Source organism: Taudactylus pleione, unplaced genomic scaffold (genome assembly GCF_031769625.1).
Source record: "Taudactylus pleione unplaced genomic scaffold, aTauple2 ptg000095l, whole genome shotgun sequence".
NCBI lineage: Eukaryota > Metazoa > Chordata > Amphibia > Anura > Myobatrachidae > Taudactylus > Taudactylus pleione.
Genome location: NW_028284497.1, coordinates 27031307 through 27058453, shown reverse-complemented (window position 1 = coordinate 27058453; position 27147 = coordinate 27031307). Strand labels below are relative to the sequence as shown.

At 41.3% G+C, this 27147-nt stretch overlaps 1 protein-coding gene across 1 annotated transcript in view; it reads left to right on the top strand.

The window, feature by feature from the left end:
- ERCC6L2 (ERCC excision repair 6 like 2) overlaps positions 1 to 27147 on the top strand; it is a 148158-nt gene that overhangs the window by 109081 nt on the left and 11930 nt on the right. The window lies entirely within an intron of this gene.

The following is a 27147-nucleotide window of genomic DNA, read 5'->3' as shown; positions in this document are numbered from 1 at the left end:
GAACTATGTTTATTTGAACAAATTTTATAAGGGATAGGGAGATAAGTAAAACATGTAACTGTATTACTAATACAGTTGTGTTGCATAGATTGGATTAAAGTATTGATATTTATCATCAAGCAGAAAGTGGGACACCATTCAAATTTCAAGGCTTAAATTCCAGTTTTGTAACTGAGAAATGTCCTTTATTTTTTTTTCTTCTTTTGCTAACCTAAACATTGTTGTTTTTTTGTAACCTCTATCAGTTTACTGCTTACCTTTGTAACATTTCAGGGTTTTGCACTGGTCATGAATTGCTTATAAAATTTCAATGAAAACTTAAAAAATGGTGGTGTTCCATAGCTTTAAATTGGTAGTGTATTATATGTGTTGTCAAGCAACTCTTTCAGTTCATCTGTATGAACTTCTTTTTTTAAACTTAGTTCAGTACATTCATGTATGATCTTTGACTGGTTTTAGGAGCAACTTATTGCCTTGAAAGAGTGTTGGGGTAGGTTAATGTACATTTTAAACCGATAAGGTTCATATCTGTGCAGTAAGTAAGGGTGAGTGTGATCCACAGAAGCAGTAGCCAACAGTGATTGAAATCTGCGAATAATTGCTATTACACTAGTCACCATAAAATGGGCATAGTGTTCTATACAAGCCTTCAGAGAATGGGCTCTGTATTATAAAATACTGTAGATAGTGCGCTCCAGGCTACTCAGGTAAGTTTAATAGATTGAATCTGTATGATTGTTGTATGTAAATATAATGATATTGATACAGTCGTGTTTGTACAGCTCTAACTATATTGTACAGCTCTAAAAATATAAAAGAAAAACTTCTTGGTTTATACTCTTCTTTCCTAGTAGGCTTCTATGTTGGTCTTTTCTCCTCTGTACGTCAGCTGCGGCGTGAATGGGAGTAAGCGGTCAGTGAATATATTGCTAGGATAAAAGACTGATGGCGAATGCTTAGGGAAATTTATTCAAGTGTATATTCAAAATACTGTAGGCAGTAAACGCACTTTATAGACTAAAAAGTATAGGTCCAAAACGTGTTTCGTCCTGATAAGGCTGCTGCCGCTGCATCGTAACACTTTGCATTCAGATTAAGACGCAATTTCGAGCTAAAAAGGCGCTTGGCGGAAGCAGAGTCAGACAGGACCTGGCGCGCTGAGAAGGGCTGTTAGTGTACAAGGACACATCTGTAGTAGTAACAAAGTAAAAGCTATTGATGCATATTTTTTTTTTTTTTTTTTTTAATGCTCATGCTTACAGGACCTTAAACCATTAGAAACACACAGCAATTATACAAATAGAGTAGTTTTCCCTTTAAGTAAAAATACGATTAAACCAAAGTAAATACATTTTTTGTTTCTAATGTCCTTCATTGCATACTTTGATCATTAAGAGAATGCAGGATAACCTTATTGGGGCAGATAGGGCAATTTAATTTGAATTCTAACTTTGAGTTCATAGAGTAACATTTTAAAAAGTGAAACTTTCTTCATACACACTTAAAAGTATAATGTTACAGGAGCACTAGGCTCAGGCATGATGCTTATTGTTTTATTTTTTCTCTAATGCAGAAGAGATCACAATGTCTTATTGCAGGAACAAAGAAAATCGTTATGAGCCATTGTGCATGATATTGGGGGGAAGGGGGGTGTAAAGGTAGATTTATCCTGAGTTAGCATTACATTACTCTTTAAATATACAATGTCTGTTGGTCACAACCTCAGTACTGTACCTGCTAGTTAAATGCATGTTTTTTCAATCAACTGCATGGTTTTCGTTTAAGTTTACATAAAGTTTTTCTGAAAAGAAATGTACAAAGGCAGCCATTCAATTCAGGATTAATTACCAAGGCAACTGAAATGTGGTGACTGAGAGGGGGGAGGTTGCAGTGCTCTCCATTTCCTACCAGCTGTCATGTACGACCTCTGCGGCAAGAGCTAAAGCCAAAATATAGATGGATATCAGCACTAAGACACCATATCTATATGTTTCATAAATTGGTACAAGTATCACACTATAAAAGAAGAACTTAATCCCTCAGACTGGATGACATACACTTGGCACTCTTTGTGGTGTTTGACAGAGGCAAAACAGGATGCTTTGTAGTAAAACCTGGATTATTAGTAAACCCCTCTTTATGTTATTGCAGTGTGGTGTAAATTAAAGCTCTAAGCTCGTTGTCAGCATTATATATGGCGGGCAGCACTAAGTACTGCTAATACAGAAGGCATCATATTTGTCTATAAATAAAATTTTTACATTACTTAAGACTTAAATTACAATGTACATAAATGCAGTTTGTTTACAATATGATATGTTCACAAAATCCTTTTAATAATCTTCAAGATAAATATATGTGAATTTTATAATAAAGATTAGTAAACAAAAGTTACAATCTGATTCACCACCAACAACTCAACATTAAACCTAAATCATATAATATTTATGTCACAAAGTAACTTTCGCTTTAGAAACTCTCTCCTGTGGGGGGCAGGTTTGAGCGGTATAAAGATAGTGATCACTTGGAAGGACAGTTGCGCCAAACTTTCTTTCCGTGGAGTTTCACCAGCTACTATTAAAGCAATTCAATCAAAGGTTCCCCTCCTGCTCTCTCTAAGGTGCTTTCTCCACCTCGCTGAACTCTTTGGATCTTAAGTATGTAGTACTTACTAGTTAGCAAACTCTTCTTAGCTTGTGGTACACATCCTTAAGCTTGGCCAGTCCAGTCACACAGAAGCCCGTTGCGGCCTCCAAATTCATTTTGCGCCAAATACAGTCAGGTGCATAAATATTGGGACATTGACAGAATTTTCATATTTTGGCCTCTATTCACCACCACAATGGCTTTGAAATGAAACAAACAAGATGTGCTTTAACTGCAGACTTTCAGATTTAATTTGAGGGTAATTACATCCAAATCAGGTGAATGGTGTAGGAATTACAACGGTTTCTATATGTGCCTCTCACTTTTTAAGGGGCCAAAAGTAATGGGACTATCAACTCAAAAGCTATTTCATGGACAGGTGTGGGCTATTCCCATTGTTATTTCATTATCAATTAAGCAGGTAAAAGGTCTGGAGTTGATTCTAGGTGTGACATTTGCATTTGGAATCAGTTGCTGTCGACTCTCAATATGAGGTCCAAAGAACTGTCACTATCAGTGAAGCAAGCCATCATTAGGCTGAAAAATCAAAACAAACCCATCAGAGAGATAGCAAAAACATTAGGTGTGGCCAAATCAACTGTTTGGAACATTCTTAAAAAGAAAGAACGCATCGGAGAGCTCAGCAACACCAAAAGACCCGGAAGACCACGGAAAACAACTGTGGTGGATGACAGAAGAATTATTTCCCTGGTGAAGAAAAACCCGTTCACAACAGTTGGCCAAATCAAGAACACTCTCCAGGAGGTAGGTGTATATGTGTCAAAGTCAACAATCAAGAGAAGACTTCACAAGAGTGAATATAGAGGGTTCACCACAAGATGTAAACCATTGGTGAGCCTCAAAAACAAGAAGACCAGATTAGAGTTTGCCAAACAACATCTAAAAAAGCCATTACAGTTCTGGAACAACCTACTATGGACAGATGAGACAAAGATCAACTTGTACCAGAGTGATGGGAAGAGAAGAGTATGGAGAAGGAAAGGAACTGCTCATGATCCAAAACTTACCACCTCATCAGTGTAGCATGGTGGTGGTAGTGTCATGGCGTGGGCATGTATGGCTGCCAATGGAACTGGTTCCCTTGTATTTATTGATGATGTGACTGCTGACAAAAGCAGCAGAATGAATTCTGAAGTGTTTTGGGCAATATTATATGCTCATATTCAGTCAAATGCTTCAGAACTCATTGGACGGCACTACACAGTGCAGATGGACAATGACCCGAAGCATAGTGCAAAAGCAACCAAAGAGTTTTTTAAGGCTAAAAAGTGGAATGTTATGCAATGGCCAAGTCAATCCCCTGACCTGAATCCGATTGAGCATGCATTTCACTTGATGAAGACAAAACTGAAGGGAAAAGGCCGCAAGAACAAGCAGGAACTGAAGACATTTGCAGTAGAGGCCTGGCAGAGCATCACCAGGGATGAAACCCAGTGTCTGGTGATGTCTATGCATTCCAGACTTCAGGCTGTAATTGCCTGCAAAGGATTTGCAACAATGTATTAAAAAGTGAAAGTTAGATTTAGGAATGTTTAGTTTGTCCCATTACTTTTGGCCCCTTAAAAAGTGGGAGGCACATATAGAAACCGTTGTAATTCCTACACCGTTCACCTGATTTGGATGTAATTACCCTCAAATTAAATCTAAAAGTCTGCAGTTAAAGCACATCTTGTTTGTTTCATTTCAAAGCCATTGTAGTGGTGAATAGAGGCCAAAATATTAAAATTCTGTCAATGTCCCAATATTTATGCACCTGACTGCACTTTTTTAGCTCTGCTCATCCTTCATGTGCTGGAAACCAGATGACTTAAACGTTCTAGCATCAATCTCAAAAATGGCATTAAAATAAAGACAGTTGCAAAACTTACATGTCACCAGAACCACATAGATGCTTATCAAGGAAACTAACTTTAGATAATGCTTTATCTTCTAAGGAAGTTTTATAGGATCTACATCTTTTTCTTCCAAGGATTTGAAGAGCATATTCAGAATGATCTAAGCAATCCCCAACTGATTTATTTGGGATCTAGCAAGGGGAAACAACAGGTTAGTAACATTTAGATGGTGGTTAGTAGTTGTTAAAGAGAATGTTACATGTTCTTTATATCTGATTTAGCACTGAGGGTTTAATAGTGGAGTAAATATAATTAACATTTAATAATTTATTTATCTTAATATAGAAAATGTTCTGACTCACTGAATCATCAACGCCCAGCCCACACCCCTGAATCTAGAAACTTGAAATTCAGAGAGTATATTCTTTCCATGACCTAAGTACCCACCAAGCAGGGATTTTAAAAAAAAATTTTGACTCCTTAGGGGGTGAAAAGGGGTAAAATGTTTCCTCCCCCTGTGCAGTGTCCTGACTGACTGACTCATCAACGCCCAGCCCAAATCCCTGGATTTAGAATTATGAATTTTGGGGAGTATAATCTTTCCATGACCCAAGCACCAATTAAGCAGGGATTTTTCAAAATTTGACTCCTAAGGGGCTGAAAAGGGGTAAAATGTTTCTTCTTAACGGAGGTGATTCGGTGACAAAGCAACATGTCCCAAGTGCTGCGGGACTGTAAGGTCTTTGCTCATTGTCTGGGACGAGTGGCCGCTCCAGGGGTGGGGCTGCAGCACGGTCCAATATTGAAATAGAGGAGCCACACCAACTGCCAGTGATGTTTGGCAGCATTTGGGGTGGCAGTTGGTGTGGCTCCCCTATTTTAATATTGGACTGCACTGCAGCCACACCTCTGGAGCTGCCACTAGCTAGCTGCAGACTTCCGGCAGACTCTGCCAGTAGTACCGAGGGGAACTCGAGGTGATGAATTAAGGCAAGCGTGAAGTCGTCATATCTGTGGTCCCCCATCTGTAAACTCCGGAAGAAGATGAGGGGCCACTTGAGGGGTGATGTCTCTTATGGGAAATTCTCAGAACTCCTATTCAAAATAGAGAACAGAGAGTATCCAGAGTCTAAGGGATAGGTGACAATCCCTGCAGGTCTAGGCACAGTAGTAAAGACCCTAGCAAACTTCCCAGCCAGGGTGTACCCTGATATTGTAAATATCCAAAAATAGTCCATGGACTGGCTGTGTGAACGTGGCCCCCCAAGAACTACACGGCTAACGTCATTAATGACAATCTAGAATGACAGAAATTAAGTACAGGTCTGTGGACTCCATAGTGCAAATGGATGACGTGATCCACTACCCGGTGAAGTACCCTCAACCCTCCTGGCCTCCCAGCCCACAAGTTTCTCCTCACAGTGGGGGTTCAAGTGATGTTGCTGCGGAAACTCAACCTGTACAAACTCTGCCCAGGCTGCAAGTAAAGGCCCTCTACAGGAACGTCATTGTGGCCACAGTGTTCACCAGGTGTGGTCGGACTACGCACACCACTCATACCATCAGAGTACCCCTTCGAGTTTAAGAGGCCGCAGTTCCCCCTGTAGGTCTGCTTTACAATGACCATCAAAAAGTCCCAGAGGCAGTCACTGAAGGTGGCAGGGATTGATTTGAGGGAGGACTGCTTCTCATATGGGCAGTTCTGCGTAGCCTGCTCCAGAGTGAGATCACCCAGCAACCTGGTGATCTTAGCACCTGAGGAAAGAACCACCAACATGGTTTACAAATAAATCCTTAAGAAGTGAAAAAAGGTTTACATACGTGTTATAACCCACTTTTAATTCCTTCATATTAAAAAAATGTTTAAAAAACTCAATTTATTTAAATGGATACTACCACGCTCCTTTAGCCCAGAGGCATAGAATGAAGTAAACATATAAGTTAAGTCAAAATAAGATAATGGAAATAGTAAATTTCGAAGGTCTACCCGGTTGACACATCAGATAGTATTTTGTATAATTATTAAATTATTTACCCAAACTTTAATCAAGATATATACATTCCCTATCTGCATGCTGCTCTTGTTGATTGCTGCTGCTGTTCAAAACACTTCTAACTGGATTGGCTCTGTACATTGTAATTTTTGCCTTTATACTACAGAAAATCTTGTTTGTATTGCCTTTTTCCATTGCATCACATCTATCCACTTTAATCATTTTTTTAATAATTCCTTCACCCACTACTCACATACTTCTCTTTATATTTCACTTTTGGAGCTGCGCTCATACATTTGCAGCACTGTTCTTTTACCTGTATTTTTGAACATTTAACAACTTTTATCCACACTGTCCCTACATCACACAGAGTCCACTCCAGTTTTCATCTCGCTTATTACCTCGTCCACAGCATGAAAACGCTTTCTTCAAACAGCCCCCCTTATTCAGTGTCCACATATTCCTCTACTTTATCCATCCCTATCCTCTTCCTCTTGTCTCCTCCACTTATACCATAGTAACTTCAGTATACCATAGTAACATCTGTCAAAAAGGTCTAAAAACACTGAAGCAGCAAACTTTGTGAAAACCAACTTTTGCCCATGGCTGTGTGTGTGTGTATATATATATATATATATATATATATATTAAATTAGGGATGTGCAGGCTCGGATAGGTTCGAGTTTGCACACCGAGTTCGGATTTTTCCCTCGGAAAAATCCGAACTCGGCGTGCAAACTCAAACCTATCCGAGCCTGCACATTCCTAAAATAAATATATATCTATATATCTATATATTATATATATATACACACACACACACACACACCCACACAGCCATGGGACAAGTTGGTTTTCACAAAGTTTGCTGCTTCAGTGTTTTTAGACCTTTTTGACAGGTGTTACTATGGTATACTGAAGTAAAATTACAAGCATTTCGTAAGTGTCATAAGGCTTTTATTGAAAGTTACATTAAATTTATGCAGAGAGTCAATATTGCAGTGTTGACCTTTTTTTCAAGACCTCTGCAATTCACCCTGGCATGCTGTCAATCACCTTCTAGGCCACATACTGACTGATGGCCGCCCATTTTGATGTTTTGTTCCCCGAGGCACTTAGTTATCACTTTTGCCTTATGGCAAGGTGCTCCATCATGCTGGAAAAGGCATTGTTCATCACCAAACTGTGCTTGGATGGTTGGCAGAAGTTACTCTTGGAGGATGTTTTGGTACCATTCTTTTTTCATGGCTGTGTTCTTAGGCAAAATTGTGAGTGATCCCACTCCCTTGGCTGAGAAGCGACACCACACTTAAATGGTCTCAGGATGCTTTACTGTTGGCATGACACAGGACTGATGGTAGCGCTCACCTTTCCTTCTCCGGACAAGCGCTTTTCCAGATGCCCCAAACAATCTGAAAGGGGAATCATCAGAGAAAATAACTTGTACACTGTACCTTTTGCAGAATATCAGTCTGTCCCTGATGTTTTTCCTGGAGAGATGTGGATTCTTTGCTGCCCTTCTTGACACCAGGCCATCCCCCAAAAGTCTTTTATCCTGTGTCATGCCAATGTCCAGTATCTGCCAGTGTGTACCCAGCATAAAGGTCAATTTTGATCGATTTTAAAATCGGTACAAATTGATCAATATCAGTGTTGTGTTTCTGGGGCTAAATCACACATTTACTGATACTTAAAAAACCAAATAAAAAATTGTCCTATACAGACTCGCACACAGATATACAAGTGTTGCATATCAAATTATTCAGCACAATCTCCTGGTGTGTAGTTGCATCGCATTGCGACAAAGTCACAATTTCAGCAAAAAATGTTGGCCGACCCTAGCAGAGTTGCATGGGACCTGGCGTGCCAAGTCGGGGCTGTTTGGTGCAACTGCAGCATAGATGTGCGAGGACACATCTGTATAGTGGAGTATCTTTTAAAATAACTGCAATCTTTCATGTTGTCTTTGCTCTCTTTAGTTACTGTATATAATCTAAGACCTTTCTTTAAAAACCCAAATATGATGACAAATGTACTGTACAAATTCTCAATGTGGCCAGATGCATGATAGCCAACCACTGTAAATGTCAAGATGCCCATTCCCTACTATTAGTTTATAGTAAGATTTTGCTACAATTGAAAATACCACATTTTACTTAAGTAACTGATACCAGCAATTCACACAGATTTGGTGTTTATCAGACTGCCCCTTTACAAGCATTTTTAAACCTCCTTGTTTAGGATTCAGTTAATATTTCCTACCTTTATGCTCTAATAGAGATATATAATCACATAAGATCAGTGATGAGTATTACCATCTTACACCGCCAGAGATCTAAGCTTCATACCCCTCATTTCACACTGTCCTTTCCCTATAAACACTCCTTCCCATCTCCTACCCATTGCACAATCACGTGTCATATTTATGTGCCAGATACAAAATATGGGATTGGTATGAAATACCGGCGGTTCGAATCCCGACGCTGGAACACCGGCAGTGAAGATCCCGACAGGTAAGTATTTTTTATATTTACTAAACTAACTCCCCCCTAACCCTCCCTTAGGGGTGCCTAACCCTAACCTCCCCCCCAAGTGCCTAACTCTAACCCCCCCTGTAAGTTCCTAAACCTAACCCCCCCTTCCCCGCAGCCTAAACCTAAGTCTCCCAGGGGGTGCCTAACCCTAACATCCCCCCGGGGGTGCCTAACCCTCCCTTCCCCTAGCCTAATCACCCCAGGGGGGTGCCTAACCTAACTCTCCCCTCCTGTCCGCGCCCAGCTCACCTTCGATCGGTATGCTGGGCGTCGGGCTCCCGGCGTAGGTAAAATGACAGGCGGCAGGGTCTTGATGCCTGTCATTAGACCCCTGCCGGGATTAGACAGTCGGGAAGCCGGCAGTTGGCATTTAGACCGTCTGCTTCCTGACTGCATCCCCAATATATAGTTGGTAGTCAACATGGAATAGAAGGTTACCTGTATGTGGGTTTTCTCTGCTATTTCTCTATCCTGTCTAAAGGCTAGCTTTTGTTACTGTTCTGTATTCTGGCACTCGCTGTATACAAACAAAAATCAAGTGTTAAGATAATAATACGAATAATGATTATTATGATAAAGGATGCACCAGGCTTTCTAATTATGATGTACAACAATGTTCAATCAATTCAACTGCATTTTTCATTTGCTATGCCTCTGCAGTGCTTACTATATTTATGACTGCACAATGTTTTCTGTGGATTCTCTTCCATTACTCCAAGTTTGCCAATGGCATTGACATTTAGAATTGTTTTTGTTTTCTTGTATTTTAAGAAAAAGTTTTTATATTTTATCCATTTCCAAGCAAATATATAATCATACGAAATTACAGAGAAAAATGGGGAAGTAAATGTGGAATAAATCCAGTAAAGCTGGGTACAAGCACCATTCAATAAATACATAACATGTAAAGTAAAACACAATATAAAACAGATATTAGAAACATCTCTCTTCATAGGGAACACAGACCAGACAGTTAAATGAACTCCCTTTTCAGTGAGAGTTTGTGGTAGGTCTTGTAACTGATTGGCATGGATCCCAGAATGCTGATTTGGATAATTCATGGTTGCCTTAGGCTTACACCAGAATTAAACCTACAATATTGTGTTTACTGTAACATTTTGTACCTCCCAGGCAAAAATCCTTGACCAGTTAAATTGAAAAGGGCAAGTTTCTTAACATGTTTTCACAAATGCAATTAAACCTTTTTTTGTTCCTTTAAGTTGCAAATGCCATCTGTGTTGATTTATTTACAATACATGTTTTTACAGTAATTTCATGGGGTTTTTTTCTTGCAGAGACAAGTGAGTTAATGACTTTCTAAGTTTATAGGATTTGGATGTTCTCCAATAAATGTGTTTTCATCTTTTCTATTTAAACAGATGTGTAAACAAAAGCATTGTTACCTCACGTACAGTACTTTGGTGTCCCTTTTAAAAGTGAATGAACATAGGAACTATTAAAGATATAAAACAATTGACATGTCTTGACTGGTAGTCTTACAAGCTGCTATAACACATCATTCTTTGATTTAAAACAAAGTTATTTTTTTTCTTAAAAATATTCAGAGATTTGTGGTTTTATGTAACTGAATTTACGCTTTTTAAACATATCATGATCTCATCCCAGGGGCTAAGCTAGATGGGGGTTAGCAGGGCACATGCCCCAGGTCATAAAGTCATAGATGAACGGAAGGGTGATGAATCACCCTTCCACTGTGCTACTTGCTTAGCCCCTGAGCCTCTCACTATAATGTGCAGGCTAGTTATGGCCATCGATGGCTCAGCCATCAGTAGTCAATGGTTTTAAACCATCGGCAAAAAAACAGGGATGGTTGAGCCAACAATGGTTGAGTGTTACACATGGTGCAGCATCGGTGGCTTGCCATCTACTGTATGTAAAAAAAGAACACATGGTTGATGAACACCCCTAGTCTAGTGAAAGAGGGAAGCAGGCTCACTGTGGTCCTGATTCAAAGGTGCACACTAATTGCATGCAGTGTCAATATGCACGCAGTTGGCCAGTGTTGGAAGTACTGCGCTTGTGTCCAAGTCACACTACGCATGCGTCACGTTGGTTACCGCAAGGAGACACAGAATGAATTTTGATGCAAGAGCAGTGGATTTCAGTGGGCATTCCAGGGAGGTAACTGGAGAGTGGCTAGTAAGATGCAGGAATATCGCTGACAAGGACTGAGTCTATAGACGCAGTAGCGCTGACACAGGGCGCTTTGTTCAGATGGACTAATTGCACATGCCATAGGGCTGGTTACTAGAAGCAGCAGATATAGTATTTAGCACCTGTCACAACCCGTGCAGTTCCTCTTTTCTGTCTGGGGTGTCGCTCTCTGCTCTGGTGCTTCTAGCACACTCAGCTAATGCAACAAACTACTGAGATACAGATCAAAGTGTGCTAGAAGCACCAGAGCAGAGAGTGACACCCCAGGCAGGAAAGAGAAACTGCACAGGTTGTGAGAGGTGCAGGGTGCTAAAATGAATACTAGGTACTTAGGGAATGCCAAAATCTGGTGGCACATTGAGGTATATGTTATATTTTTCAGCACTCAAGTGATAAAAAAAAAAACAAAGTTTCTACTTATTATTGCATATTCAAAAGTGGTGTGCTTCCAACAACAGCACTTATATAAGCTTTAGACATTACCATTCCATCTGCAGTCCACTGATATATCAAAAAGTTCCTGCTACATTTGAAATTTTTATGGCAGTCACTGATACTCTCACTATTATATGGCAGATATGGCAGTTACTGCAGTACTCTCTATTATATGGCAATCACTATGATGCTCTCTATATCATATTGCCTTCACTGCACTTTTCTGTTTATTATATGGTGGTCATTGATGCTCTGTGGTGGGTGAGGTAGTATAGTACAGGCAGCAATACTTTACTCTGAGTCTGAAGACATTGGAGCTGTATTAGGGTGGAGGGGGTGTCAAGCTGAGTCTATGGGGGTCATTCAGACCCGGTCGTTAGCGCCGATGCGCTCGGACCGGGTCGATGGCCCCCCACAGAGCATGCGCACGACGGCGCCGTCGTGCGCATGCGTGAGACCCGCTACAACCGACAGCGCCGGTCGTAGCGGGTCTCGATCCAAAGGGGGCGATCTGTCGATGTTGATTGACAGCTCGTCCCGTTTGGAAGGCGGCCGGGGGGGTGGCAGCCCAAACGGGGGCGTTCCCATGGGAACGCCTACCGTTTGGGGGCGGCCCCACTGACATCACTAGTGATGTCAGTGGAGAGCTTCCGGCTCAGACAGAGCCGAAAGCTCTCCGGGGCTTACGACAAGGGAGACCCTACCCTAGGGTCTCGTCGTAAGCCCCGATGGTCTTGACCATCGCGACCATCACCTTAGGCGGTCGTAAGGCTGTGGATGTTAACCCACAGCCTTACCACCGCAAAGGAGGACGTCTTGAAAATTCAAGACGTCCTCCCCTCATTCAGACCGACCGCACGCTCTGTGCGACCGGCTCTGAATGAGGTCCTATGTCCCTGGTGACCAAAAACCTAGCTTTCACCCCTGCCTCATCTGTAACTCAGTTTAAGAATATATTTTGTGATATGTAATATGTGTATATATAACGCAGTTTAAGAATATATTTTGTGATATGCATCTATGCATACTATTCTCAGAGTAGTATATAGTTAAGCCCCATGGAATCTTCACCATTTCCACTATCCGCTCACATCATAGCGTTCATAGGGGCTAGCACAAGTAAATGCCAGTTCACAAAGGAACTTTGTTTGATGTGAGGGTACGCACATTTCTGGATTTTATGATACTGTAAGCATTGCTTATTATTAAATCAGTGATGTTTAGTACCATAATATCTTGCAGAGGACCTTATCTCATGCTTAGTTGAATCTGCCTGAAAGACATGAGTCCACAGGGTACCGTTGGGTAATAAAGTGCATATAAAAATATTCAAATGGTTTTATATTAATATTTAAAAGTCCACTTAACCCCAAAGTTGATTTCTTTAGGTTTGAACTAAAGAGTTAACATAAATTGTACAGTGATACTGTACCCTGAGGCAGGATGAAAAGCTTATTGTGCAGGCATTTCAGCTAGAGCACGGGTTTTCACCTCCAATCCTCAAATACTACCAACAGGTCATGTTTTGTGGATTTCTTTAATCATGAGTTAATATTAATAATTTTTCTGGGTTAGTAATTAATCCACCTGCTTCCACAGACAGAAGTCCTCAAAACATGACTTGTTGAGAAAACTTGAGAGTGAAGGTTAAGAACCACTGAGCTAGAATGATATCACTGGTTCTGCTCCTGTGTACGAATCAACTAATCCACACTTTGCCTTTTTATTTGAACTTTAGTTAACAAATGATCCACAGATACAATATATATTGTATATAGGAAAAGCCAAAAAATTAGAAACGGTACAGAAGTACAGTATTTGGACATAGTTCATTGGCAAACTGAGCCTGTAGAGCAGACAAATTAAGGGTCAACTTTCCCAAAGTGTGGAAATACTAGAGAACGTGGAGGTAATGTGTGTGGGGGTGGGGGAGAGGGGGATGTTATCCGGCAACTCTGTAGGGGAGGAGTGGAAAATAAATCACATACAATATAAAAATAACTATACAACCTCGAAGAGGATCTTGGTGACTTAGCACTAATCCTCTATTATAGATTTGTCTTCATACACTATTCCTGCTGTCGCGCCAAACTTTATTTGTGCACACTTCAGGCAAAGCATGGGGTTATGCTGCCTATCCTACTCTCCACTACCTGATTATTCCACTGGAAACTGGTTTTGTATTGTGTGTAATTTATATACACTGGGTAATGGGCTCTGTATATACTGGGGGGATCAAGCCGTGAGCTTTGTATTGTATGTTGAACCTACATGAAGTGGTTCCTGTTGTACATTGGCCATTTGAGAACGTCTAGGAAACAGGCTTTGTCATCTATACTTGATACAAGACATTGGGCCTGATTCAGAGCTAGACACAAAGGTGATTATGCACGCAGATCGAGCGATTGTCATCGCGCATGCATATAAGCCGCACTGTGTGCACTATTGACAGAGGAATCCATTGGAGAGTGAGTGACAGGTTGTCAGCGTTTGTGGGTAGTGACAGGGCGTGGACTGAAAAACGCAGGTGGTGACGAGGGTGGTCTGAAAAATGCAGGTCAGACCTGCCGCATAGGCTGCTAGATGTGCCTCAATGTTACTGATATTTAGCAGGTAAGTGGCGTTGTACGCAGATTAGATGGTAGCAGTGGGCGTCTTTATGCTCGGGTAAGCTTTTCAACCATTAACATATTTTTCACAGCGGCGATGCGTACAAAATCGCAGCTGAGATGGCATTAGCATCCGTCTCTGAATCAGGCCCATTGTTTTATGTATTGTAAAGTGAACAGAGACCTTGATCAGCAATAAAATGAGCACATTAAAAAGCTGCTGCTATAGAAGTACTGCTACCTCCTCAAAATACAACACATGGGAAAAGTTGTGAGCATTGCTATGAGTTATTTTTTGTTCCAAATACTCATATTAACATATAAATTATATATTCGTTAATATATCAAAATGTATATGTAGAGAGCGAAATTGAACTTTGAGCAATTCCCAGTCGCACGTAAAAGGTAACGCAGCAGCGAGTATTGTCGGTTGAACACCTGCGATGGCAACAGCACCTTTGTGCATACCCTCAGGGTAACTCATGGGCCATAGGAGATTGCGATTGCACGCGCAGTTACAAATACCCACTATGTGAACATCTGCATTGCGTGTGGCTCTGAATCAGACCTTGTAGTTACAGAATTAATGAAAGTATAGATTATCATAAAAGTTATGGACTTGCTAATATAAATACAAAAGCTGATTAATGGTGTCATAAAATTCACATAAACATATTGTTTTATACACAGCAATCAAAATAAAATCCCTCTACTAAAGAAATTCTACAGATATATTATAAAAAATGAAGAGAACAAAACTCAGCAGATAATAAAAAATAAGCTAATCTCCAGAGTAATGCGCGTGGCTTCTGGGCATAAGTGAATCTTACTCTATGGGCCTGACCTGAGAGGTGTACGCAAGTTGAACGCAATACTGTTTACATAGATGAGCAATTTGCAATTACGCATGCGCAAAAAGTACTGAAGATGATGCAAGCACTACACAGAGTGTCTGCACAAAGAAGCTGTTGTGATTGGGACGCACTGTATCAGAAATGGGTGGCAAAGTGATGGGCGTTGCTGGGTGGTGAGTGGGAGGAGGCCTGAAGTGACCGCAAATAAAGTCCGTCTCATGGGCGTGTTATGGGAGTGTTACAGGCATGTCAGTAACAGCGGCTGCATTCTGCTGCAGCTTATTGCACCAGGGGAAGCCGGATACTAGCATTTGCCTAATATCGCCGCTGCGACTCCTCAAATATATACACCAGCTGTTGCAACTGCTGCACCTCTGAATCAGGCCCATAGTGAGTATGAAAATATAGTGAGTGTCGACCTCCCGCAGCCTGGACTCCAGAACAGACACAAGAGCGGATGTAACAGTGTCCACCTCTGAATCAGGCCCTAAATATCAGCTTTCATTACATTGATATGTTTCATTACTCTCTATTCCTATAATAATCTTTACATTTTATTGTTTAACTTCCATTCTTTATTCAAAATTGATAGATACATATGGCCAAATGTAATATGGTAAGAGTTTAGAAAATGTATCTGAGAATATACAAACTCGAATGATATTCAGACTCCCGATTTAAACTCTCATTCAGATGTTTTCCCATTTTGAAGATAAAACTCGACCAATGTAATAGTGTTAAGCCGCGTATCCCCTAGCAGATATTAAGGAACAATTACATGATTACGACATCGTAATTGTGCAATCGCTCATTAATCGTGCACTATAATGTCGGAAACGACCAGCGATGTGTGCTCCTGCTGGCCATTTCCGACATCAGTCTTCGCCTGAACATGCCGGTCAACCTGTCGAAAACGACAGATTGGCCATGTTCTGGGATGATGGAGGGTGCCTACATTGAATGACTAATCATTCAGTGTAGGCATTGCAGGAGATGGAGAATGACGGTACGATTACAATATCGTAATCATACTGTTGTTACCTCATCGGCTAGTATATGTGCGCCTTTAGAGTTTGCTGCTAAACTCTCACCTTTTCTAAACTCTCGCCCTATTACATTTGGCCCATATTGTTGAGATATTATTCTTATGAATCCCCAAGTATTATTCTAGTTCTAGAACTCTTTCATCCATAATATTTTGACAGAAATGATTCCCATATGGGGAAAACAAAACCTTATTCTAATTGAATTACAAACGTAATTATTATTATTATTTTTTTTGTACATTGAATCAGTCATAAAGTACTGTAAGTATTGTAATTATAATAGTGATTTTTGCACTGTTACTTTTAGATCATCATTATGTACTAGATTGGATTATGATCATGTTCTTCTAAAACAGAGCTGTTTTATTTTCAATATACGTTATTGAATATATATATATATATATAAATGGCATAAAGCTTGGCACTCCTCCTCAGTCAGTGATTTTCGGGTGCCCTCCGCAAGTAACAAAAAACTATAATGTAGAAAGTGATAGCAGCGGCACTCCTTAGTAATAAATCAATAAACAGATGAAGTTCTAAACTTCTTTACTTCAACGTTTCAATCTTTTGGATTTTCGTCAGGAAGATAACAAACAAACATAAACAAACTTACCTAAATAACATACAGAGTCCACCCCGAGTGCGATCGTCTCCGTCCATCTGAGAGGGCGTCTGACGTCATCGCGCAGCACCACGCAGCCCACGTGACGTCCAGAGCTCCGCTCACTATGGCAACCCAGAGAAACAAAATTATTAAGTGAAGAACCTTCACCAAGTTATATACAAAAGGATCTATCAAAACAATATTTACGATGTGGGTGACATGTCCAGACAATGTAAAATTAATATAGATGTATATATCAAGCAGAATAAATATATATCTATAAAATCGCTATTACAATATAGTTGGGGTCTCTAAAACAAAGTGGAGAGACCTTAAAGATGAAGTAGCAATGCGCGATGACGTCAGACGCCCTCTCAGATGGACGGAGACGATCGCACTCGGGGTGGACTCTGTATGTTATTTAGGTAAGTTTGTTTATGTTTGTTTGTTATCTTCCTGACGAAAATCCAAAAGATTGAAACGTTGAAGTAAAGAAGTTTAGAACTTCATCTGTTTATTGATTTATTACTAAGGAGTGCCGCTGCTATCACTTTCTACATTATATATATATATATATATATATCACCAGCTTGTTATGCAGTACTATTATTATTATTAATTATTATTATAAATATATTTAATAATTCACATATTTATTCAACACACAATAGGGTCCATTTAATCGCAGTCAGTTAACCATAAGCGAATTTAAAGGAAACTGGAGTACCTGCAGAAAAATCCATGAAAAGTCAGGGAGCGCAAACAAACTCCACACTGATAGTGCCCTGCTCAGAATCTAACCCATGGACCCAGCACAGTAAGGCAGCAATGCTAACTACTGCGCCATGGCTCTGTCTTTATTTATGTATATACTCAGATGTCCCATTTTCACACCGATGATCCCGTGCGGCTTCCTCGGGCACAGCAGCGGATCAGGGAAGCCGGCAGAAGGCGTCTGTTTACTCAAGGCGCCTCCTGCGGCATTAGAATATTATCACACAGTTGCTGTGTACAAAGACACAGCAGCAGTGTGATCTCTAAATCAGGCCCGTGGTAATAATAACAGTAAACTGCTTACTTATACTTCCAACAATTGTATACCATACATAAATGTATCCACTCTTTCTTTGGTGCACATTCAGAATTCATTAGGCTTGGATGCTTAAGAACCAAAATTATGAAACCAATCTTGTGTTCGATTCATTATGTATATGCTCTAAACAATTATATACTTTAACTGAATGAAAACTTTTATCTTGATACCCAGGGGTATATTTACTAAAGTGAGAGTTTTTAGAAGTGGAGATGTTAATAAATATACCCCCTAACAGGTCTAAACTAACAGGTTATTTAATACTCCATATACACTTGTGAGCGTAGTTTTGAGAGCTGTACTACTTCCTTCGATGTATCTGGAATCAGCAGTAGCTTACCTTACAAGACAAAGCAAGCAGACAAACAGACAACCATGGTTGGAGAACAAATCAGACACAGACAACGATGTAGTTACACATCATAGCACTGCGTAGACCGTTCTGGGGAATGGTCCCTTGTGCGTCTTTATTTATAGGGGTCTGCAAAGGTTAGTCACCATTAGTCAGCTTTATGCATGTGCACAAACAACTTGTTTGTGCCCCCCAATACTGGCTGGACATATAGATAAGATAAACATAAGACATTATGACGCATTTTCTTGTTGTGTTCCTCGCCTGCCATCTTGGTCAACATCTTCTATCTTTTTATCTTCAGACTGTCCAAGGGTCTTCACCCTTGATAGTACTTTATCTTCTCTACTCCAGGCTGTCTGGTGAATAACATGTTTTTCTGAAACTTCAAACTTATGTAACTCTTAAAATCACTCTTAAAGCGACATACACATAGATAGAGCATTTAATAATCTAATTAAGCATTCCACGCTAACACACTTAACTACTACTGATAATGTCTCTGGTCTACAGTATAGCTCACCTCTGTACATAAGTAGTGGCTGCAATATCTCACTTTGCTTAATGTGTGTTTACCAGAATGTGTTTACTACTGATAAGGGGCCTGATTCAGACCCACTCGCGAGCGGCTGTCCGCTCGCAAGTGGGTCGATGTTATGGACTGAGCATGCGCACGACGGAGGGAGCTCCGTCGTGCGCATGCGCCAGACGCGACGATCGAAGGAAAGTCCTTCGCTCGTTGTGTCCGATCAAAGGGGGCGTGCTGTCAATGTTGATTGACAGCACGCCCCCTTTGGTGGGCGTGCCAGGGGCGTGCCTCCCTGACGGGGGCGTTCCCACGGGAACGCCTCCCGTCAGAAGCCGGCCCACTGACATCACTAGTGATGTCAGTGGGAGTGATTTTGGCTCTGATAGAGCCAAAATCACTCCGGAGCTTGCGGTTGAAAACCTCAACCGCAGGCTCCGGCTCGCAAATTCGATGGTCGCGATGGTCTTGACCATCGCGACCATCACAATGCACGCTCGTATAGCCTGTGGGTGGTGACCCACAGCTATACGAGCGTCCAGGAGGACGCTCCATGAAAATGGAGCCCGGCCCTCATTCAGAGCGTGCGCTCTGCTCAGAGCGTACGGCTCTGAATGAGGGCCAAAGTCTCTGAGATACCCCTGCTACAGTATTTGCCCTTTATTATGGGTGTGTTTTACACTGTATGGTAATGTCACTGCTGATAGTGTGTATGTATCATGCAACTACCTTGTTTCCAGATAGTAGGTGTCCAGGGTTTCAGACCTTTTAGCTCTTTGCTCCTCTGAAAGATACTGGTAGCTCTATTAGCTCCCTGTACTCAACTGTTTGGCCTGTTTCACTTCTGCGATGACTATGAACTTACAGTACTGTAATTCCCTTTTAGGCGGTAAGTATTTCTGGCACTGTCTTAGCTTTTTGCTCCACTACATAGACCCCCAGCAACTTCTCTATAGGACTGCCCCTGCACCGTTAAGGCGGTTTGGATCACTAACTGGATTGATCAACCAATGCAGCCACCTTCTCCACATCACTGGCTCCAACTGACAACAGTTCTGATAGTTTTTCCCTCTAAGGCAGTGGTTCTCAAACTCGCTCCTCAGGACCCCACACAGTTCATGTTTTCCAGGTCACCTAGCAGGTGAACATGTGTAGTTATTACTCACTGACACATTTTAAAGATCCACAGGTGGAGATAATTATTTCACTTGTGATTTTTTTGAGGAGACATGAAAAACATGCACTGTTTCAGGTCCTGAGGACCGAGTTTGAGAACCTGTGCTCTAAGGAAATCACCTCAACAAGGAAACACATCAGGGACTTCCGGTTTATTGTTTTGCAGTGATTCGTGAAATCCATATTGCCAAGTTATATTGTCATACTTCTCTCTGGAGCAACTCTCCAGGGTGGTTTCATTATTTACAATGACATATATATTCTTTGTTATTATTTGTTTCACATGATACTGCTACAGCTTTTCAGTTTATACATACTTGACATGATTTCCAATACTTATGAACCACACAGGTATTATTATTATTATATATGAATGTCTATAAATGTCTGGCCATTTTATATAATAAACGTCAGTGGTATTAATATAATAATAATTTTATTTATGTAGTGCTTTACAGAAATCACAACATAATATGGTCACGGTTCTTTGATTTTTTTATCTATCTGCAGATAATCATGTTATCATGTTAAAATCGCTCTAAATCAATCAACAGTGATGGGCTTTCTGGACACAAAATTCACATATTTATCATCTATACGGTTCTCAACTTCAATTGAGGTTGAAACCCAACTGATGATATGAGGATTTTAAGTTCACAAAGCCAATTGATGTTGATCGTTTTTTTAGACCGATTTTAAATCTATCTAAATCTCTCTTTAATAAATTTACCCCTAGCTATCTGTTATCTTATACATTAATGATAGCTATAGTCCGATTTATTGCAATGTGCAACATCTACGTTTGCCCTCTTTAGACGAATTGATAAATCTTCTCTATTGTTTGGGAACACTGTTCTGGTGAATTCTTGGGGATCACTTCTGGTGTAATGTACACAGTCTCTTGTGGGTCTAGTGGGTGGATGCGACAATTTTCTCAATCATTTTTGGTCCAAAGAAAACATAATCCTCCACTTGGACAAACCTGAACCAGAAGTCTATGGGATTTGTTGAATGAGGCCTCATGTTTTTGTGATAATTGTATGCGATATAAAATGGCATAGACAAACATCTTTACATTTCATATTTTTTCCTGTATTTTCCATTTCTATAAATTTTCAGTCTTTCTATAAAATGCTTTATATTTAGTGGGTTTCATTTACTTTCATCCCAAAATTAATTTCCTGTACTTGTCTACAGATCCAAGCTACATCATCAGTATCGGTTCATAGGAAAATAAAATGTCAGTGCTGGGTATTAGCACACAGTAAAGCTTAGCCTCCCTAGTACTTGAAGAGAAGGTGACATATATGATGTTGAAGTTGATGGATGTCATCCTCCTGCCATCTTTAACTCAAAATGTGAAATATAGTTGTGTAATGTGAAATCCAAAGATAATTTCAGGGAATGTTTTTTCCATTAGGACCTCCTCACTCAACCAAGCTGCCCATTGGCTTTTTGTGAGGTGACACTGACTTGCTTTTAACACGGTTTAAAGGAAAAGTGAAATATTTCTTGCAATGTTGCTGGAAGAATGTAGCTGAAAGGCATTTCTGCAGTGATGTCAAAGGAAGCTGGAAACCGTAATGACTTAATCACCCGTCAAGAAATGAGTAAAGCTGAATAAAATATTAGTGATATTTTATTCAATCCGAGGTAACTCCTCATAGATTTTCTTTCTATTCACTGGAAGGAAATTCTCATAATTTAAAATTGAATGCAGTGACTGGAAAAGTATTAGAGGCTTTATAAACACAATAAAAGTTGTTTACTTGACATATAAATATCTATTAATTAACACATACATTTAAAAAAAAAATATTCTGAATCACATTTGGGCAGTTATGTCCCAAGTTCTCTTGGTATGATATGTTATCTTGTTGAAATGAAAATGCAATTCTTTACTTATTCTATTGTTTTATTGTTTGCTTTATGTTTGACTGGTAATGTAATGTTTCAAGTATTCAAAGTAATTTGTTATATTTTCTTTTTATGCCAGTTTAATACTTTTTGAAGAACCAGATAAAATGGTTGTTAAAAAGTACTTGTTGATAATACAGAAGGGATGGGTTAACACATGAATACCTGAAAATAATAATTATGTTGGCAGCATTTCGTTATATGTTATCAGATATAATTATTCTATAATAATCACACGTCTTGATCAGGTATGCACCTATAATTATACAGCACGAGGCAGCTGTATTAGGCATTTAGCTTGTTTTCTGATCATGATGTTATGTTGGATATTCTTTGAAACTACAATTTTTGTACACACAACTTATAGAAATTGTTATGCTATCTTGTAAGACTCAGTCAACAGAATTGATTATTGGTTGTGCTATAGGGTTCTATAACTATTCTGCTTAAAATCTAGATATTTTCTGTTTATAGTGATGGAATTTAAATTGCAGTACAACTTTAACCATTTTATGGAGCCATATTGCAATTTGAAGTAGCTAGTAGACAAAATGTTACACCTTGAATATAGTTTGACGGGATGTAGTTAATTGTCTGTCACACGGGATTCCAGCAGACGAAATCCCGGCACTGGAATTCCGACGTCAGTACAGATGACGACGCCCAAAAGTTGGCACCCGGAATGTGAGTATAGCAGGCTGGGTTAGCTTTACGCCGCAAGGGGGTTAAGCTTAGCTACCAATTGGGGGCGGTTAGAGTTAGGCTGCGCGGGGGGGGGGGGGGGTTAGGTTTAGGCCTCCCATACCCAACCCAGTTTGACCAACTCAATTAGTTATACTCTAAGAACCTGAGGTTGACACAAGTAAGTTTGCTTAATCTAAAAAATATTTTTTACATGTAACATGTCACACCGAGCATATGTACAGTTTGCAACCCTATTTATTAGAACTTATCATGCACTTTGGTAGACAAATCTGGGGAGGTTCACATGCAAGTTCAGTACAGTAGTGATGCAAACATAAGCACTTTACTTTCAGATGCATTCTGTTTAGGTTTAGGACTTTAGGTATATTTTGGAATACTGCATATTATTTTTTAGATGTAATCTTTGCACTTAACTCATGGTTATTGTATGTTACAAGGCACAGCTATATGCTCTAAATAAGTTCTAATTTTCTTAAAATATGTGCAGTAATCGCGCTGTACCTGTGTCCTAGGTACAGTGCAGGGGGCAGGTAGCAGTTGGGGTAGAGGGGGTTAAGGGCAAACAGTAGTTTGGGTAGAGCTGGAGATAGAGGCAGGGAGCAGTGAGGGGTAAGAGCATGCATTGCTAGGGGCAGGGAGGGGGTAAGTGCAAACAGCAGTTGGGAAAGTGCTGGGGGGCAAGAATGGAGCTAGCGGCAGACAGTGCTCGGGGCAGGGGGGTATGGGTAGAAATAAGCTGGGGCAGCATTGGAGCAAGGAGGGGGTTGGGGGCAGGCAGTACTGGGGACAATGATGCGGTGGTAGGGAGAAGGTAGATCGCTGCTAGGACAATACTGGGGAGCAAGGATAGAGTTAGGGGCAGGCAGTACTGGGGGTAGCGAGGGGGCAAGGGTAGATAGCAGCTGAGGCAGGACTGGGGGGCAAGGATGGGGTTAGGGGTAGGGAAGGGGTAAGGGAAGATAGCAGCTGGGGCAGTACTGGGGGGAGGTGGTAAGGATAGATAGTAGCTGTGGCAAGCAGGTCCTTATGGACAGGCAGTACTGGCGGTAGGAAGGAGGTAAGTAAGAGTAGATAACAGCTGGGGCAAAAAGGGGGTTAAGCACAGACAGTACTATTGGTAGTGCTACATTAATAATAATAACTTCTCTAAGGCCTGCAGCGATGCACTGCAGGTACAGGGGACACACACACTACTGCTGGGGAGACACACTTCTACACATCCCTACCATACAGGATCACAGCCATAAGCCTAACCGTCTCTCTCGGGCACAGATGCCGGCCAGAGGAGTGTAGGCAGGCATGGGGTGTCACGGTGGTTCGCTGCCCATACACAGCACACATCATGAGGCAGTGACAGAGAGCAGCGCTTACCTTTGCGGACGATGAGGGTGGCTGCATTGCACTGGGTGAGTAGGGCCAGTCTCTGCAGCATAGGTACATGCTGCTGGTGGTGGCTACCGCGGTCAGTGTGCCCTGTAGATGATGCAGAGGCACTGTTGGAGACTGACCTGAGCTGGAGGCAAGAGCCCTCAGTGGATCGACGTGCTGTGCTGAGAGAGGGGGAGGAAGACACTGCAGGCTGTGATTGGCTGAAGAGACTAAGGCAGTGATTGGCTGGGGAAACAGCGAGCGATTGGCTGGGGTGCTGGAAGCTTTGCCTCGCTGCTGCTGCTCCCGGGGAGTGGGCGGAGCCTGGCGACCCCGTTGTCTGGCTGGTCGGAGCTGCCTGGAGATTGGGTGAGGAACGGACGCGCAGGGACCAGATGAGGAAACGCCGCCACCGGCTATTAGTTATGAAGATGCCGCCGGCAACGATTGGCTGCTGCGGCGCTGCACACAGCACGTCCTGCAGGACCCACTTAATTTTTAAAATTGGGACCCCAATAGCCTGTAGCGTGTAAAAACACGCTATAGCACGTATTTTGGGGTCCCTGATGTGCATGTTGTCTCTGTTCATTGAATTGTTTTTATTTGCATCAATAAGTTTAACTGCAGAAGTCAAGGTGGTCGAATGTTATAAAAATTTGGCATTCCGGCTAGTTAGTAGTTGGACCGCCAATGGGGAACTTTGCCTTATATCCAAAATAAGACACAGCCAATCAGGGCCTCCTAGCTTCTGAGTAGCTGTGTCTTATCGTGGACATATGTCAAAGCCATTGATTGGCTGTCTGGCTATTAATAAGACGTACTGCTACTGTAATTTTCCCTCATTGTTTTGACAGAACCTCACATTCAGGCAATGTGTTTTTTTATTTATTATTAAACCCATTGAACTATATCAGATAAAGCCAGGAATATTGGAACAGGAAAGCAGTAAATTAGTGAATTATATTTTTTTTACCCTACAAAATTAGGTGGTTTTAGTCCATTGGTTTTTTTTTATATAAAATTAGGGGATTACTTTTTCTTTATATTAAGAATATACTGGGCATATATTTGTTCAACACTGGACTAGTTGCTGAATTTCACCATTCTATTATACAAGAGGGGAATGTCTTCACACTTGTTTACTCAGCAAGACAGGCCGGGGGCACCTCTATTGTATGTCAACTTTTTTGCAGTGTGTTTTGAGGCGACTTGAAATCTATTACATTCTGGGTTTTCTATTCTCAACACTGAAATAATCAGCAGCAATGATACTGGGTTGCTGGCAATTTATTGCAGATTTGGCCTCTTTTACATATGGGAATTTGCAACTTGAGGGTGATATCATTGTTTTAAACAAAATCACATTCCATTGCTTTCCAGCCTAGATGTAGACATACTCAATGGGGTTGAATTAATTAAACACCACTCATTCCATAAGCAAATGCAGGGGGGGGGGGGTTCAGGTTGCCTGGAAACCCCCCTCCCTGGCCCACACGATGACCACAATAACAGTATATAATTACATTTTACTAGAGCTACATGTTTTAAAGATCCCTGTATCACAAATGAAATAATTACCAAAACCAGTCATGATTACACCTGTGCACCAGCTAGGCGATATGGAAAACATGCACTGTTAGGGGTGCACTACTATAGACCACCTAATACTGTATAACATACACTATCCAGTGCACAAGGAAACCAATGTGTACATATATGTCCAGGACAGTGCTAGGTTCTGCCACTCCGCCAAACTCATGGACTTACTCCAGTGCTCTGTAATGATGCCCACATTTGAAATAAAAACATTCAGCTCAGGCAAGGTGGCCCTACCACCACATCTAATGGGTTAACTTTGTTTGCTGGCCCTGTATATGTTGAAATTATGACATACACTACACTTTGTATGACGCATATTATAGCTGGTTAAGTGCTAATTATGCCCTCTTCATGGACTGGCCATACTTGCTCTAAAATCAGGCATTGGGAGACCCCCCTCTAGAAATCCTGCGTTTGCCCCTGCATTCACATTTGCGAGTAAGTGTGGCTATATCCCACATATGATACTGTCAGAATTGCACCCCTATAGTGCTGCATACATAAATCCACAAAACCGGGGTGAGATTAGGCCACGAGAGGGGCATGTTGTCTTGGCAGTTGGTGGCATTTCCACGCTGTTACAATGGAAACTCACCCTGCTCGCATCTAATTGACTTGACCCCCTCCAATGATTGGATTTTCTTTGGTGCTTTACTTTAGTAAAATACACCTTCCTGTAAGTTTAGATAGTAATTCCCTGGCTGATCACAGCTTTCCAAGCATATGTTGTACTGGAACACTGTATTGTTACAGATTTGAGCATGGCCCTGCAATAAGTCAAACTGAGGCGTCCACTTCAGTGAGTAATATTTGGTGGAGGAGGATTTTTTTTACAAAACAAGTCATATTCTGTCTTTTTTTAGAATACCGTATATACTCGGGTATAAGTCGACCCGAATATAAGCCGAAGTACCTACTTTTACCACAAAAAACTGGGAAAACTTATTGACTTGAGTATAAGCCTAGGGTGGGAAATGCAGCAGCAGGTAGTGCCCCCAGTAGTTATCCCCCCTTTCAGTGCCCCAGTAGTAATCCCCCCCCTGGTAGTGCCCCCAGTGGTAATCCCCCCTTTCAGTGCCCCCAGTAGTAATCCCCCCCCTGGTAGTGCCCCCAGTGGTAATCCCCCCCTGTAGTAATCGCCACCTGGTAGTGCCCCCTGTAGTAATCACCCCTTGGTAGTGACCCCTGTAGTAATCGCCCCCTGGTAGTGCCCTCTGTAGTAATCGCCCCCTGGTAGTGCCCCCAGTAGTCCCCTTCCCCAGTAGAGAGAGACGTAATAAGAATTAAAAAAAAATCACTTACCTGAAACCCCCGCTCCTGGTCCCGCCCCTAACAGCTCCTCCGGCCGCTTTGCATGGGAGAGACGTCATTACTCATGACGTCTCTCCCATTACCCACTGCGGGAGCCGGAAGATGGCTCCCGCAGTGGGAGCAGCAGCAGCCGATGAGAGTCTGACAGACTCTCAGCGGCTGCTGATTACAGCAAACACACAGCTGCCAGCTCCGGCGGCTGTGTGTTTGTGCTGTGTAGCGCTGACCGAACTCCGTCTGGTCAGCGCTACACACTTCACTCGAGTATAAGCCGAGGAGGTACTTTTTCAGCCAAAAAATGTGCTGAAAAACTCGGCTTATACTCGAGTATATACGGTAAGTGAGTT